Consider the following 15,429-nt stretch of genomic DNA (forward strand, 5'->3'; position numbering starts at 1 on the left):
CCTAGTTTGAATAGTAGTTATCCTATTGAATAGTAATATCCTTCATACATTAGTTTTAAAGTATACTCTAGAGGCTAAAGTCTCTTTGATACAAGTTTATGTACTTCCTCACATATGGTGTTGACATGTGTGAAATCTAATTGTGTTAAATAACTCACTGGGAGCAATGCAAAAGGACAGACTCATCTGACAGAATTGATTTTCTTTCTGTTCTCCAGGAAGACACTGTAAGTCAGTTATTTCATACGTGGGGTGAGATTCAGGGATTGTTTCTTCCAGGGACTGGCTGGTTGGAAGGCAGACTCCTCTCTTTCCTCTAGCCTTATTCAATAATCAGCTCAATCCCCAGGCTCCATTGTGGGGGAGAATAGAACATCCCCCTTAGACTTCACCAAAGATGACATAAAGTTCATAGACCATGATTCTCCTTTTGGGAAAATTATTGGTCTTTACTATGTACTTTTACACATAGAAATGATCTCTCACTTCTGCATTCTCTGAGTTTCTAATTTTGAATCTCTCATTTGCTCTTCCACGGGTATTCATGGAACACCATTTTACATTGTTTTCATGGCACTCACATGTTTTGGAAAGAGGAGGACCAAAGTTAAATGTAAATTAAAAGTAAATAACCATAATTCATCTTTGTGTCCTGCAGAGCTTATTACCTTGATTATCTACCATAGATATTCTGTTTGTTTGTGTGAGAATGGAAATGCATTTTTAGTCAGGAGATTTCAAGCTTTTGAAACCATTGCTTTTGATTTAAACTTAAATACCAGTTTATATCATTACGTTGATTTCAACTTAAATACCAGTTAAGTATCGGGACACCTGGGTGGCTCAGATGGTTAAGCGTCTGCCTTCGGCTCAGGTCATGATCCCGGGGTCCTGGGATCAAGCCCCGTATTGGGCTCCCTGTTCCGCGGGAAGCCTGCTTCTCTCCCTCCTTCCTGCTCGAGCTCTCTCTCACTATCTCTGTCTCTCTCAAATAAATAAATAAAATATTAAAAAAAAATACCAGTTAAGTATCAATTTAAAAAATACGGAAGACCACGACCAAGAAGTTGACAGTTCTGTAATCTGACTGCTAGAACACGGTGGTTTAGGTGGGATGCGGAGCACAAGAATGGAATTTTATCTGGGTTATAGTTATCAGTTTTCAGAGCCTTTGAGGGGAGAACTGCTTTAGATTACAGACACCCGCCCCCCCAAAAAAGATTTGGCAGTTTACAATTAAATTCTAATTTTTGAGGAGTAGGAAAGTCCACCACTTTTGATGGAACTGGGAAGTACGAGAAGTGCTGTGGAAATTCAGGATGTAAAGAAAATTTTTTGCTTATCATCTGGCTTAACCTGATATTATTTTATTGCTTTTTGGTGACTTTTATTGGACTCTGTGATATTTACCTTTTAACCTAAGTTGGAAAGCTGTTTTTGAAGATACCTGTTCTGGAGAAGAAAATGTCAAAGAGGCTGAGTTTGGGGAACTATTAGAGGACAAATATTTCATTAGACAAGGGAAATGTATGAAATTTAGATTACAGATATACAGTGTATTAAGTAAGTGAATTTAGAGAAACTTGTACCAAACAGCAAGACATTGTGGGACTGCTGAGGAGAGGAGCAGGGGAGGCTGTTGAATGTTTACATTCTTTTGTATTTAAGGGTGTGATGAGCCAAGAACACAGTTGCAGTTCATCGAGGAGCATTCCTGGTGCTGCCTCCTCACGTGAATGATATTGTCATGAGAAAAGTCACATGCAAATGAAGGAGGCTGTGATTAAGAAAAGTCACATGCAAAGTAACATCATTTTGGGAAAAGTTTGCTGAAGAGTTCAGGGAGATTTGTCCCCTGAACAAAGGATGAGATTATAAAGATCCTGTGGTGCAAATACAAACAGTTGTACTTGAGACAGTGGACTCAAAAACTTCTGGAATAAATGCAGACCTGTTACGTTTCTTGCTGACTCAGTCACAGGCAGTATAAATTTGACAAAAGTGGATGAATTCACAATTGCCTAATTTCCCGGTGGTGGTCTTCCTGTATGGAGGACACCAGAAACTATTCCTCTTAGGACCTGATTTAATCCTGCAGCAATTGTGGTGGCATACAGCTGTTAGCAATTTTTGCTGCTTCTCTCTGCTACCAAGGAGATTCCAGCTCACCAAAAGTGGTTAGGATTGTGTGGTAGGCAACCTCCTGGTATTTATGCCCGTGTGTAATCCCCTTCCCTTGAGTGTGGGTGGGACTTACTAAGTCACTTCTAACAAATAGAATTTGCAGAAATGATTGGATGTCGTTTGGAAAAGATCCAGTTATACATAGACTGTGGCTTCCTCTTTTTTTTTTTTAATTTAATTTTATTATATTATGTTAGTCACCATACAATACATCATTAGTTTTTGATGTGGTGATCCACGATCCATTGTTTTCATATAACACCCAGTGCTCTATGCAGTACATGTCCTCCTTAATACCCATCACCGGGCTAACCCATCCCCCCACCCCCTCCCCTCTAAAACCCTCAGTTTGTTTCTCAGAGTCCATAGTCTCTCATGGTTCGTCTCTCCCTCTGATTTCCCCCCCTTCATTTTTCCCTTCCTTCTCCTAATGTCCTCCATGCTATTCCTTATGTGCCACAAATAAGTGAAACCATATGATAATTGACTTTCTCTGCTTGACTTATTTCACTTAGAATAATCTCCTCCAGTCCCATCCATGCTGACGTAAAAGTTGAGTATTCATCCTTTCTGATGGCTGAGTAATATTCCATTGCATATATGGACCACATCTTCTTTATCCATTCATCTGTTGAAGGGCATCTCAGCTCTTTCTACAGTTTGGCTATTGAGGACATTGCTGCTATGAACATTGGGGTGCATGTGGCCCTTCTTTTCACTAGATCTGTGTCTTTGGAATAAATACCCAGTAGTGCAAATGCTGGGTCATAGGGTAGCTCTATTTTTAATTTTTTGAGGGACCTCCACACTGTTTTCCAAAGTGGCTGTACCAACTTGCATTCCCACCAACAGGGTAAGAGGGTTCCCCTTTCTCCACAACCTCTCCAACATTTGTTGTTTCTTGCCTTGTCCATTTTTGCCATTCTAACTGGTGTAAGGTGGTATCTCAATGTGGTTTTGGTTTGAATTTCCCTGATAGCTAATGATGATGAACATTTTTTCATGTGTCTGTTAGCCATTTGTATGTCTTCTTTTGAGAAGTGTCTGTTCATGTTTTCTGCCCATTTTTTTAAAAGATTTTATTTATTTATTTGACAGAGAAAGACACAGAGAGAGAGGGAACATAAGCAGAGGGAGTGGAAGAGGGAGAAGCAGGCTCCCCGCTGAGCAGGGAGCCCGTTGCAGGGCTCGATCCCAGAACCCTGGGATCATGACCTGAGCCGAAGGCAGACACCCAACGACTGAACCACTCAGGTGCCCCTCTTCTGCCCATTTTTTGACTGGATTATTTGTTTTTTGGGTTGTTGAGTTTGAGAAGTTCTTTATAGATCTTGGATACCAGCCCTTTATCTGTAGTGTCATTTGCAAATAACTTCTCCCATCCTGTGGGTTGTGTCTTTGTTTTGTTGACTGTTTCCTTTGCTGTGCAGAAGCTTTTTATCTTGGTGAAGTCACAAAAGTTGATTTTTGCTTTTGTTTCACTAGCTTTGGGAGATGTATCTTAAAAGAAGTTGCCGTGGCCGATGTGAAAGAGGTTACTGCCTATGTTCTTCTCTAGGATTTTGATGGATTCCTGTCTCACATTGAGGTCTTTCATCCATTTTGAGTTTATCTTTGTGTATGGTGTTAGAGAATGGTCGAGTTTCATTCTTCTGTATATAGCTGTCCAATTTTCCCAGCACCATTTATTGAAGAGACTGTCTTTTTTCCATTGCATATTTTTTCCTGCTTTGTCAAAGATTATTTGACCATAGAGTTGAGTGTCCATATCTGGGCTCTCTAATCTGTTCCATTGGTCTATATGTCTGTTTTTGTGCCAGTACCATGCTGTCTTGGTGATCACTGCTTTGTAATATAGCTTGAAATCCGGCAACGTGATGCCCCCAGCTTTGTTTTTCTTTTTCAACATTTCCTTGGCGATTTGGGGTCTTTTCTAATTCCATACAAATTTTAGGATTGTTTGTTCCAGCACTTTGAAAAATGTCATTGGAATTTTGATCGGGATGGCATTGAAGGTATGGATTTCTCCAGGTAGCGTAGACATTTTAACAATGTTTATTCTTCCGATCCATGAGCATGGAATGTTTTTCCTTCTTTTTGTGTCTTCAATTCCTTTCATGAGTGTTCTGTAGTTCCTAAAGTATAGATCCTTTACCTCTTTGGTTATGTTTATTCTGAGATATCTTATGGTTTTTTGTGCTGTTGTAAATGGAATAGTTTCTCTAATTTCTCTTTCAACAGTTGCATTGTTAGTGTATAAGAAAGCAACTGATTTCTGTGTGTTGATTTTGTATCCTGCCACATTACTGAATTGCTGTATGAGTTTTAGTAATTTGGGGGTGGAGTCTTTTGGATTTTCCACATAAAGAATCATGTCATCTGGGAAGAGAGAGAGTTTGACTTCTTCTTTGCCAATTTGAGTACCTTTTATTTCTTTTTGTTGTCTGATTGCTGTTGGTAGGACTTCTAGTACTATGCTGAACAATAGTGGTGAGAGTGGGCATCCTTGTCGTGTTCCTGATCTTAAGGGAAAGGCTCTCAGCTTTTCCCCATTGAGGATGATATTCGCTGTGGGTTTTTCCTAGATGGATTTTATGAACTTGAGGAATGTTCCCTCTATCCCTATACTCTGAAGAGTTTTAATCAGGAAAGGATGCTGTACTTTGTCAAATGCTTTTTCTTCATCAATTGAGAGGACCATATGGTTCTTCTCTCTCCTCTTATTAATATGTTCTATTACATTGATTGATTTGCAAACGTTGAACCACCCTTGCATCCCGGGGATAAATCCCACTTGGTCGTGGTGGATGATCCTTTTAATGTATTGTTGGATCCTATTAGCTAGGATTTTGTTGAGAATTTTGGAATCCATATTCATCAGGGATATCGGTCTGAAATTCTCCTTTTTGATGGGGTTTTTGCCTGGTTTGGGGATTAAGGTAATGCTGGCCTCATAGAACGAGTCTGGAAGCTTTCCTTCTGTTTCTATTTTTTGAAACAGCTTTAGGAGAATAGGTATTATTTCTTCTTAGATTGTAGCTTCCTTTTGAGCACACACTCTCACTCTTTCACTCTCTTTCGGGTCCCTCTGTCTGCAGGAAGGGAACTTCCATGCCGTGAGCCGTCCTATGGAGACGGTCTAGTGAGGATTTCTATTGCTGTGCCTTGTGCTGTGGGACAGAACACCCTCTACCATTTCTCTCCTGTGCCTTCACCAGCTTTTCCCTTACTGTGCTTGTTAAGAACAGAGATTCTGGGTCCAGACACCTCCTTTCAACTCCTGGCTCCACACATACCACTGACAGGGTGACTTGGGGTGATTTAATCTAACATCTGCATGCTTTGGTTTCCTTATCTGCAAAACCAGGGTAATAATGGCACCTACATCACAAGGTTCTTGTGAGAATTAAGTGTGTTAGGACATGGTAAGGGCTTACAATAGGCCTGACACATATTTTACAGCTACTTCCTAATACTTTCTGAAATTCAATTTTGTTTGTTTGTTTGTTTGGGGAGGATGTGACAAAGAGCCATGTTCTATTTTAAGCATAAAATAGAGCAAAAAGCATCTCAGATCTGCCTGTAGTATTCTTTTCAGCTAATAGCTGCTTCGCTACTCCACTGTCTCCCTCCAACAGACGTCATAGCTTGATGGAAACCAGCATTCTGACCTCTCCAAAATTCTCTTTTCCTCCCTCCCTGCCTCTGTCTCTCTTCCTTTTCCTTAACCAACACTACCTGGTTCTATGAAGACTTCTCCCAGCCTGCATACTCACACTCATCATCCCATTTAGCATGAACTCTTGGAGGATGATCATCCTTAGAATGAGAAGAATTATTTTTCCTGCCACAAATCTATTTCTCCTCCTGTCACACTAATAACATCAATATTAAAGTATTAGGATTTGGGGTGAGAGATGTAATAAGATTTCACTTTCTAGTTTATTTTCTTCCTCTAAAAAAAGAAAACTTGGTAATACCAATTAAATACATTTCCTGACTGTACAAGAACCATGTACCCTCTGGCTTTGTCCTTGATTGTATTTGGGAATGAAGACACCGCACAGAGTAAAGATGAAAGTATAAATGAGAAATAGAAAAGAAAGAGGCTGAATGCAGAAATAATATCCTCCAATAGATGTTAAATATGAAAAAAGGATGCTTGACAATACTGACCCTTGGGAGGGAGGGCTATGGAAAGGCTTGGGATATGTTCCTGTCTCTGCACTACATGAAGTGACAGATATCTGTCTCCCCAACCATGTAGACCTGTCACTTTAGGGAATACGCTAGACTTGGTAAATCCTCCTGACCCTTCCCTTTTTGCTTGGTAGCCTGGTTTATCCCTGGGCATGCCCACAGACCTCTGACCCTGAGGTATGAGCAAGGGAAAGGTCTTAGCTCATCAACTTTGGGCTAGATGACCTGCTCTGGGTGACTTCAATCCCCAAGGGCTCATGAGTTGAGCCCCTTATACCCAAGTTCCAACTCATGGGATAAGGGCTAAAAATTAAAGTATTGTGTGTGCATTAGGTGCAAGTCTTTTATGTAAGTTAGGTGATTTAGCCCATATTCACACTATAAATTTCTAGGAAATAACAATAACAAAGCATTATAATCACATGTAGAAATTGAGAATGAAATCAATGTATGGAGTGCTAAGACTGGAAGGCCCTTCGCGGTCCTCCATTCAAAAACACTTGTTGAGTGGAGGAGAAGCTGAGGTCTAGAAATAGAGGACTTGCTGTAAGTAGTGGCCAACTCAGTGTCAGAACCCCCAAAACGGTGCTCCTTGCACCACGTGATAAGCCCATTATAAAGCTCAGATCTGCTTAGCTTTCAAGCAGAACCATATGGACAAACTCAAAAGCAGAAGCCATACATCAGTCCGAAGATGACCATTTCTAAAAAGCCAAAGCAACCTAGGGCCCGACTGGAAAGCATAAATGTGTTAATATAATACTTCTCTTGACCCTGTGACTCCCATTTACCAAATGTGCTATTACTCTTACTTCCTTTCTAGACGCTTGGTTACAGAGATGTTGTTTCCTCTCATTTTTACTCTCTATGACTAAATAAAATTTCCTGGTTAGAAATCTCTTTAACCCCCTGTAATTCAGCTTCTGTTTCTACCCTTTTGTTTAAGCTGCTTTGACAAAGTGCATCATCAGTAGCTTCACATTACCAAACCTGATGGCGGATTTCCACATCTGCTCTTTTCTTTCTAGAACGCTCTGCTGCATTTGACACTGTGAAGGAGTCCTCTCTTGCTTTCTGTGATGTTACTGCTTCTTGCTTTCTTCTCTCTTTGAACACTTCTTCTCAGTCTCCTTTTGGGGACACTTCTAACCACCTAGAATTCTTGTTCTCTCTGGATTGTTCTTGCTTGATTCTTTTATGTGCTTTCTTGGAGATATCGCATTCAGTCTCCAAAGTTTTAATCTGTATCTGTTTTGGTTACATGTTGCTACAACAAACCACCTGAAACTTAGTGGTTTAAAACTACCATAAATTAAGATCTCCACAATTCTGTGGGTTAAGTGGGTGGTTCCTCTGCTTTTTGTAGTATTGGCTAGGGTGCTAAGGGGGATGATAGTTCCAAAATGGCCTCCCTCAAGTGGCTGGTGATTGATGTTGGCTACTGACTGGGAGTTCAACTAGGGCTGACAGCTGAGGGTCTTTGTATTCTTCTGTATGGTCCCTGCCTCATGGATGTTGAGCTTCCTTACAGATGGTGGCTGTGTTCCAAAAGGAAGGTGGTAGAAGCTGCCAGTTCTCTTAAAATGGATTTTCAAAAGTCTCAGATGTCACTTTTGCTGCATTGTATTGGCTAAAGAAGTCATGAGGCCAGCCTAGGAGAAATAAACTCCATCTCTTGATGGGGGAGTGTGACAAAGGTTCTCTCATTGACCAAACTCCCCTTAGGCTTCCCTGAACTCCTTTTCAGCTAGGCCTGACTTTTGGATTTTTGTGTACATCTGCATTGTCCAATTTTAGCGAGAATCCTGCTAAGCTGGTTTAGCCAGAATCCCTCATCTTCCATATCTGATCACCCTCAGTATCTGATCAGTTCCTTATCCTCTACCATCCCCTAGGTGGTGTCTGATCACCCTGGCTTATCTTCAACAAGAATCCTGCTAGATCAGTTTAGCCAGAATCTTCCATTACCCCCAACCTTTCCTTTTGGCAATTTTCAGCCACCGACCCCCACCCTGTTCCTTGGCTGTAGAGTCCCACTTGCCCATGTCATGTTCAGAATTGAACCTGGTTCCATACTGAGGTCTCTTTTCCCTTAGTGCAATAGTCCTGAATAAAATCTGTTTTCACTTCTGTGACTACAGTCCAGTTCTAGTTTTTCTTTGACAAATGGCATATACATTCAAGGAGAGAAGGAATTGATGGTGGATATACTTGGAGATTACCCACCATGGTTGACTCTCTGACCACAACAATGAACAATATTCCTACGTGCAAAATGCACTCATCTCTCCCTCAAAATTCTCATCCCCTTACAGCATTTGCTCAAAGTCTGGGATATCATCATTTAAATCAGGTATAAATGAAGATTTATACCTGATTTGCTGGTCTGCTTCAGCCATGGTGTTTTGGGTGTGGAGATTTATGAGACATAATAGCAAGCCATCTTACAGTGACATACAATTGTCAAAAGGAGACAGAATAAAACAATGGATGTTCCCACTCAAAAAAGAAAAAGAACAGGAGGCACATTGACACCACTGTCCTTAGCAGTTCTGAAATTCAGCTGAGCCCATGTGGTCATTTTCCTCTGACTCCAGGGGGAGAGAATGTTCCTTGATTAAGAGTTTATTTCTGCTCCTTGTGAGTGGTTTTCCATGGCTTTTGGCTCCTCCCTTTGGAATCTTGGCTTCACCTTCTGAGTTGCCCTTCTTTTCCTAGAGGAAATACCCTCTGTTTGCCACTGAGGAGCTTTCTCAGTCTGCTTCCTGCTCATAGGAAGTTTAGGGTCCAGGGATCTCTTTTCATTTCCCATGATCCATCCTTTACCACATTCCAGATCTGTAACCTAAACATCGTGCATTTTCATTCTCCAGTGAAACATTTCTCTTCTGATTAATAGTTTCCCAAGCCCTGCTTGTTGAATTTAAACTGACATAATTCCTTTTTAAAACGTTGTAGGCTCCCAGTGTATTAAATTATAATTCATACCCACAAATCTCCTTGAGATAGGATCCTCAAAGTCAGTGTGCCATGGGGCAAAAATCTTTAAGGTTCTCAGAAGTCCTATCATCTGGCAGAAAGGCTAGGAAGTTCTCCATGACAAAGCTCTTTTATCTAGTTGAGAAGCTTCTGAGGCGCTACCTTAAATCTTTCTGAGGTGTCAACAAAGGGTCTTACTACCACACCCTTGCTCTGATCTTTACCAAAGGCTATGTTTTCTTAGAAGCTTCTGGATTTGATTTTTCCCTGTGCCTATTTCTTTCTTTCTTTTTTTTTATTACCCTCCCCCCTCTTTTTTTAAAGTAATCTCTACAGGGGCACCTGGGTGGCTCAGTTGGTTAAGGGTCTGCCTTTGGCTCAGGTCATGATCCCGGTCCTGGGATCCAGCCGCTTGTCAAGCTCCCCGCTGAGTGGGGAGTCTGCTTTTCCCTCTCCTTCTGCCCTCCCCCCGCCCCCAACTCATCCTCACTCTCTCACATGTGCTCTCTCTCTCTCCGCAGTAAATAAATAAAATCTTTAAAATAAAATAAAATAAAATAAGTAATCTCTATACCCAACGTGGGGCTTGAACTCACAACCCTGAGATCAAGAGTCTCACACACACCCCCAACTGAGCCAACCAGGCACCCCTCCCTGTGGCTTTTTCTTACCCTGAGGATCTCTTGTTTTCCCAAAAAGCTGTAAATACAAAATTGTTTTAATTTTCCATCAAGCAGGTTTTACATCAGAAATACTGCCTCTAAATTCTGCTTGAAAGCTAAACAGTTCCTTCTTAATCTCATCTCATTGCTCTTGTACTTTATCTTTGGCACCTAAAGGAAGCCATCACTCTGCCTGGAAATCTTAGCCAGCCATCATTAATCAGGCAGTCTACTTTTCATGTTACTGTAGGCAACATTTCACTAAATAATTCTGCCAATCCCTAATGCATGTCTTTTATTCTCAAATCTTCAATATCAATTTCCTTACTGCCTTTTCAGTCTGTATGTCTTTTCAAAGCCCCCAGCTTTTACCCGCTGCTAGCTTTTAAAGCCAATGTCATATATATGTATATATGACATTTATAAATATAAAATTAGGTTTTTGTTATAAATAGCACTACACTCTTTCAGGTACCAATTTATCTTCCTAGTGCCATGTATTAAAAAGTTTTTAAAAAACTAGTGGCTTAAAACAGCAACAATAACCATTCATAACCATTCATTATCACGATTCTGTGAGTTTAGAGTTTGGGCTTCCTCATAGCATGGCAGCTGCATTCCATGATCCAAGAGGAAATAACTAAAGATTACTTGTCTTCTTAAGTCTTGAACTCAGAAGTCCCAGAATGTCTCTTTTCCAGCATTTGTTGGTCAGAACATTTACAAGTCCATATGAGTTTCCAGGGAAGGGACACAGAGTCCTCCTGTGGGTGGGGGAGTGGCGTGTGCATTACCCAAGAGAAGACATTGATGGCGGTCACCTTTGAAACTAGTTATTACAGCCTCTAGGCCATAAGTACTGAATTTACTTTCCCAATTTTATCATCATTCCCTTTATTTCAGATGCATCTGCCTCCTGTTGGATGTTTCCACATGTACCTCAAATCCATATGCCTGCAACTAAACTCATCATCTTCCCTCCTGGACATGTGTGTCATCCTATGTGCTTTATTTTAGTAAATGACAGCCATCCAGGCCAGAAACCAGAATTCATCCCGGTCCCTCTAGTTCTATTACCATCCCAGCTCCCATGCATGCACAGCTGACCAATTTTAGCCCTTCGCTCTTTCTCAAATATGCCCCCTCTTCTCTATTTCTAATATTATTCCAGTTTAGGCCCTCAGCATACTCTCTTGCTTGGCGTGTTGTAATAGCCTCTTTCTGGTTTTCATGTCTCCATTATAACCTTGTGGTCAAGTTGAGGTGTGGTTTCACGTCAATTTGGCCACTTGATGAAATAAGTAAGATAAAAGTAGAAAGAGGAGGAAGAAAGGAATTAAGGAAGAAATAATTTAAAAAAAAAGGAATGAAAGAGGAAAGAGAAGAACCCTAGCCAGGCATCAGTTAAAATTAATTAGGCTGATGATGTCATGGTTTAATTTGTGGAAGGTAAAAACTAAGAAAATACCACTTTTGGGCCAGTAGACTGACTTTTAGTAAAAAGAAAAGTGTAACTTCAAGACAAACGTTTTTGGCCACTTTCTAACCAGTTTCTGACATAAGGCCTCCCTATAAAGAACTATAAGAAAAGTAGTTAAAATTGCCATTCTCCTAGCCAATAATAATAATAATTATATACAGATACATATCTTTAACAGTGTTGCTAAAGTGGTCTAATATCATAGTACTCCTTTGCTTAAACTCCCCCCTATGGCCACCCAACTCCTTAACTTGGCCCACAGAGCCATGTTTGGCTGGACTCTCATGTGTTCATTCAACAAATGAAGATTTGTGTGCCTTTAACATGTTAAGCTCCCAACTGTAGCTCACCTATCTTCCTCCTCATACTTTATACTACTCCTACCCCCAAACTGCTTGTTTCTCCTTAGACACCCTTTTTATTCCTGTTGTTTTGGTTGGTTTCCCTCTGCCTCTTTGTCTCCCTAACTTATTCCTATCCACTCCTCAAGATTCTGGTAGAAGCCACCTCTGTCCCCAGGACTGGACTATGGGCATCCCAAACACCCCACATCTACCCATCATCTTCTGTTCAAATAATACTGGCATTACCTGTTGATGACTCTATCTCCCTGTAGCCTTCTTGAGAAAAGAAATTATGTCTTAAGAGACACTATAATAGGGCTGCTGGGTGGCTCAGTTGGTTAAGCAACTGCCTTCGGCTCAGGTCATGATCCTGGAGTCCCGGGATCGAGTCCCACATCGGGCTCCCTGCTCAGCAGGGAGTCTGCTTCTCCCTCTGACCCTCCCCCCTCTCATGCTCTCTGTCTCTCATTCTCTCTCTCGCAAATAAATAAAATCTTAAAGAAAAAAAAGAGACACTATAATATAGTGATTTATAGCCCAGTCTCTGAAGACTTACTGAGTGTATATCCCAGCTCTAGTATTTATTACCTGGATAATTCTGGGAAGGTACTTAGCCTTTTGGTGCCTTGTTTCTGCATTCTTAAAGTGGGGATCATATTAACAGGCATAAATATTATAGATTTGTTATGAAGATTAAATGAGTTAATACATAAAATATACTTAAAGCAGTGCCAGATGGGAGGTGGGCGAGGGGATTAAGAGTACACTTAAAATGATGAGCACTGAGTAATGTATAGAATTGTTGAATTATTACATTGTACACCTGAAACTAATATAACACTGTATGTTAACTATACTTCAATAAAAAACAAAAGCAAAAACAAAAACCAGTGCCTGGAACTTGGAAAGAGGATAGCAAGCATGACCCGCTCTTACAATTGTTATTATGAGGATGATTCATCTAGCACAGCACCTAATGCCTCATAAATATTTGTTGACTTGAATTCCTTCTTTTTTCTCTTTTCACTTTATGGCACAATCTTCCTTTTTTTTTTTTCCCACCAATTTCCCTAATTCTCTGTTTAAGTCACAGGCTGTCTTTAACCTTTGAAAGGTGGGATTTCCCACCCCACTCTCCACCCACCCACCCCAACTCCCTCTGACCTGGGGACAGTTGCAGAAGTAGGTGAGATCCAAAGATATAGTTCTATTTTCCACCTCTTAGCACTGGTGAATATCTCCTTGGCTGATTGCAAAGGTTCTTTCCCAACACCAGTCAAATAGAGTCAATATCTATCAGTGGTTACTACTTCTTCATCTGCCCACATCCTGAACAAAACAGATGGGGGAATTCTTTTCATACCCAGAAGAATCCCAAAGGTGTATAGTCAATTTGAATGCCTAATTGCCAACCATGATTCAAAGAAAAATGTAGCAATGAAAAAGCATGTGAGTCCCTTGCCATAAAAACAGCTCTCTGACTGAGGAAGGGAGTGTCCCCTAAGAGCTAGAACCAGCCAATAACCAGAAATAGTGAGCTTGTTTCTTGGCTATCCCTATGGTTTCCTGTATGAAAATAAAATGAAGTTAATCACGTTTGCCCCTCGCCAATATGGCTGCCCCAGTTGTCAGGAGACATTTTTCCTACAGCCCTATTCTGAGAACTTCTTCCTTTTAAAAAATTCCTTGCATTTCCCTGAAGCTTCCCGCACAGAGAGTCCTGACTTCTGAATTCACTCTTATTTTTAAAAGGATCACGTGATTCCTTTGTTACAAAGGCTCTATTACTGCTCCTCTCCAGTAATAGGAAAAAACTCTATGTTAGTCTTTTGTCTCAAATTCCTCCTTTTTCTTTATGTGCATGAGGAACTGAAGCTCTGCTGCCTTTGACATGTGGCCTTGGCTAATAACTGAGAATCTCATTATAATATCTCCTCTAGGAGATCAAATGGAGAGGACCTTCTTCTGGAGTTCCTGGTGTGAGTAGGGCATCTGAAAGGATGGTTTTCCTCTGAAAAATGTCCTCCACTCCTCTCTTACATTTTAGAAGATAAGTCTATTTACATAATGCCAACAAAATGGCTTGGTTATGTAAAAAATATAATATGATAAAATAAAAACACCTCCAAATAGCAACCTAAATCAAAACAAAAGCAAATACAAACAGTAATGTCCTTTCTGCTTATACCATAATGAAGCGAGTTACATACAGATTCAGCCAGGAATGGAATGGAATTACTTTAATGCAGTGCTTCTCAGTGGGGCTATTGCAAGAAGGTGAGCTCCCTGGGTCCCTGCCTTCTGAGGGTCAGTAGTGCTCCCCTCTCCTTCCCATCCCTCCCCAGATATTGAGACAGTCCAACAGAATTCTACAGATTTCCAAAGGCCATCCCCCATCCCAGGGGACAGGACTACATTCTCCCTGACACCAAGCTGGAAATCCTGTACTAAAGAAAGTGAGCAAGGAAAAACCTTGTATTAAATCCCCATGTGCCCTAAAACCCTCCCAACATGTTAGTAGGTATTTTTTTTTTAAGATTTTATTTATTTGCAAGAAAGAGAATGAGAGACAGAGAGCATGAGAGGGGGGAGGGTCAGAGGGAGAAGCAGACTCCCTCCTGAGCAGGGAGCCCAATGTGGGACTCCATCCCAGGACCCTGGGATCATGACCTGAGCTGAAGGCAGTTGCTTAACTGACTGAGCCACCCAGGCGCCCTGTTAGTAGGTATTTATGGTCGGCCCCAATTGGAGCATTCGCTGGCTTGTAAGAGATCACTTTGCATGAGGACCACCTCCCCCTGCCCTTAGTTGAGTAATCCATTCTAATTCAATCCAATCCCAAACTGGGTCAACCAGTTTCAGTCCTCCTAGAATTGTTCACTCAGAACTTGAAGCTGTCTCATGAATGGCAACTCCTGCTGCTGAGGATCCTGAGCTGTCTCAGTCCTTACCTTTCCCAAGATGCATTAACTCTCCATTAAATTGGATTAATCTCGCCAATATCCTTCTTTACAATTGCCTTGTTTCTTATTCCAACCACAAGTGATTTTCACTAGCAGCCAAAAGTTCTTAGCTAATTTATCATTTTAATCCCATGTTCCCAATTTTTTATTTTATGTGAAGTGATAGTTTGGGGGGGGGGGCGCCTATTCACACCAATTTTAACAATGGGTTGAGATATTCCCAAACAAGACAACCAAGAATTGACTCCTTCCTCAGTAGCATCCATGGTGCTCATGCCTAGCAGGGATGAGAATGACCAAGCCATTGTCCTTCTTTATCTCTGGAAAAGTCCAATCTGACTTTCCGCCAGAAAAAAAAAAAATTGCTTATGCTCATAAATTGGCAAAATATACCTCTTGCTACAACAGACATACTGCCTCTCAGGAGTCCTTTTGGATAAATTTCCCTAAAGCTCCCTGCATCTTTTTGCCTTTCTGTCATCCCTGCAGCCCACACAAACATTGTCCAGACCTCAAAGATACAATGATTAGCTGGTACTTTTTTGGTTCATTAGCCCTTCTGATATATTAGTTGATTATCAAAAGAAGTTTCAGTATGTCATAAAATCTGTTTGGTA

The 15,429-nt window shown here is 40.8% G+C and overlaps 1 long non-coding RNA gene across 1 annotated transcript in view; it reads right to left on the reverse strand.

Annotated features, from left to right (window-relative positions):
- Positions 1 to 13,030, reverse strand: part of LOC118010275 — a 44,838-nt gene extending 31,808 nt beyond the window's left edge. Inside the window, exon 1 of the long non-coding RNA XR_004679160.1 lies at positions 13,014 to 13,030. This is a non-coding gene — a long non-coding RNA (uncharacterized LOC118010275). The remainder of the gene's footprint in view (positions 1 to 13,013) is intronic.
- Positions 13,031 to 15,429: the final 2,399 nt, after the last annotated feature.

Source organism: Mirounga leonina, unplaced genomic scaffold (assembly GCF_011800145.1).
Source record: "Mirounga leonina isolate KUSES-001 unplaced genomic scaffold, KU_Mleo_1.0 Mir_129, whole genome shotgun sequence".
In the NCBI taxonomy this organism is placed as follows: domain Eukaryota; kingdom Metazoa; phylum Chordata; class Mammalia; order Carnivora; family Phocidae; genus Mirounga; species Mirounga leonina.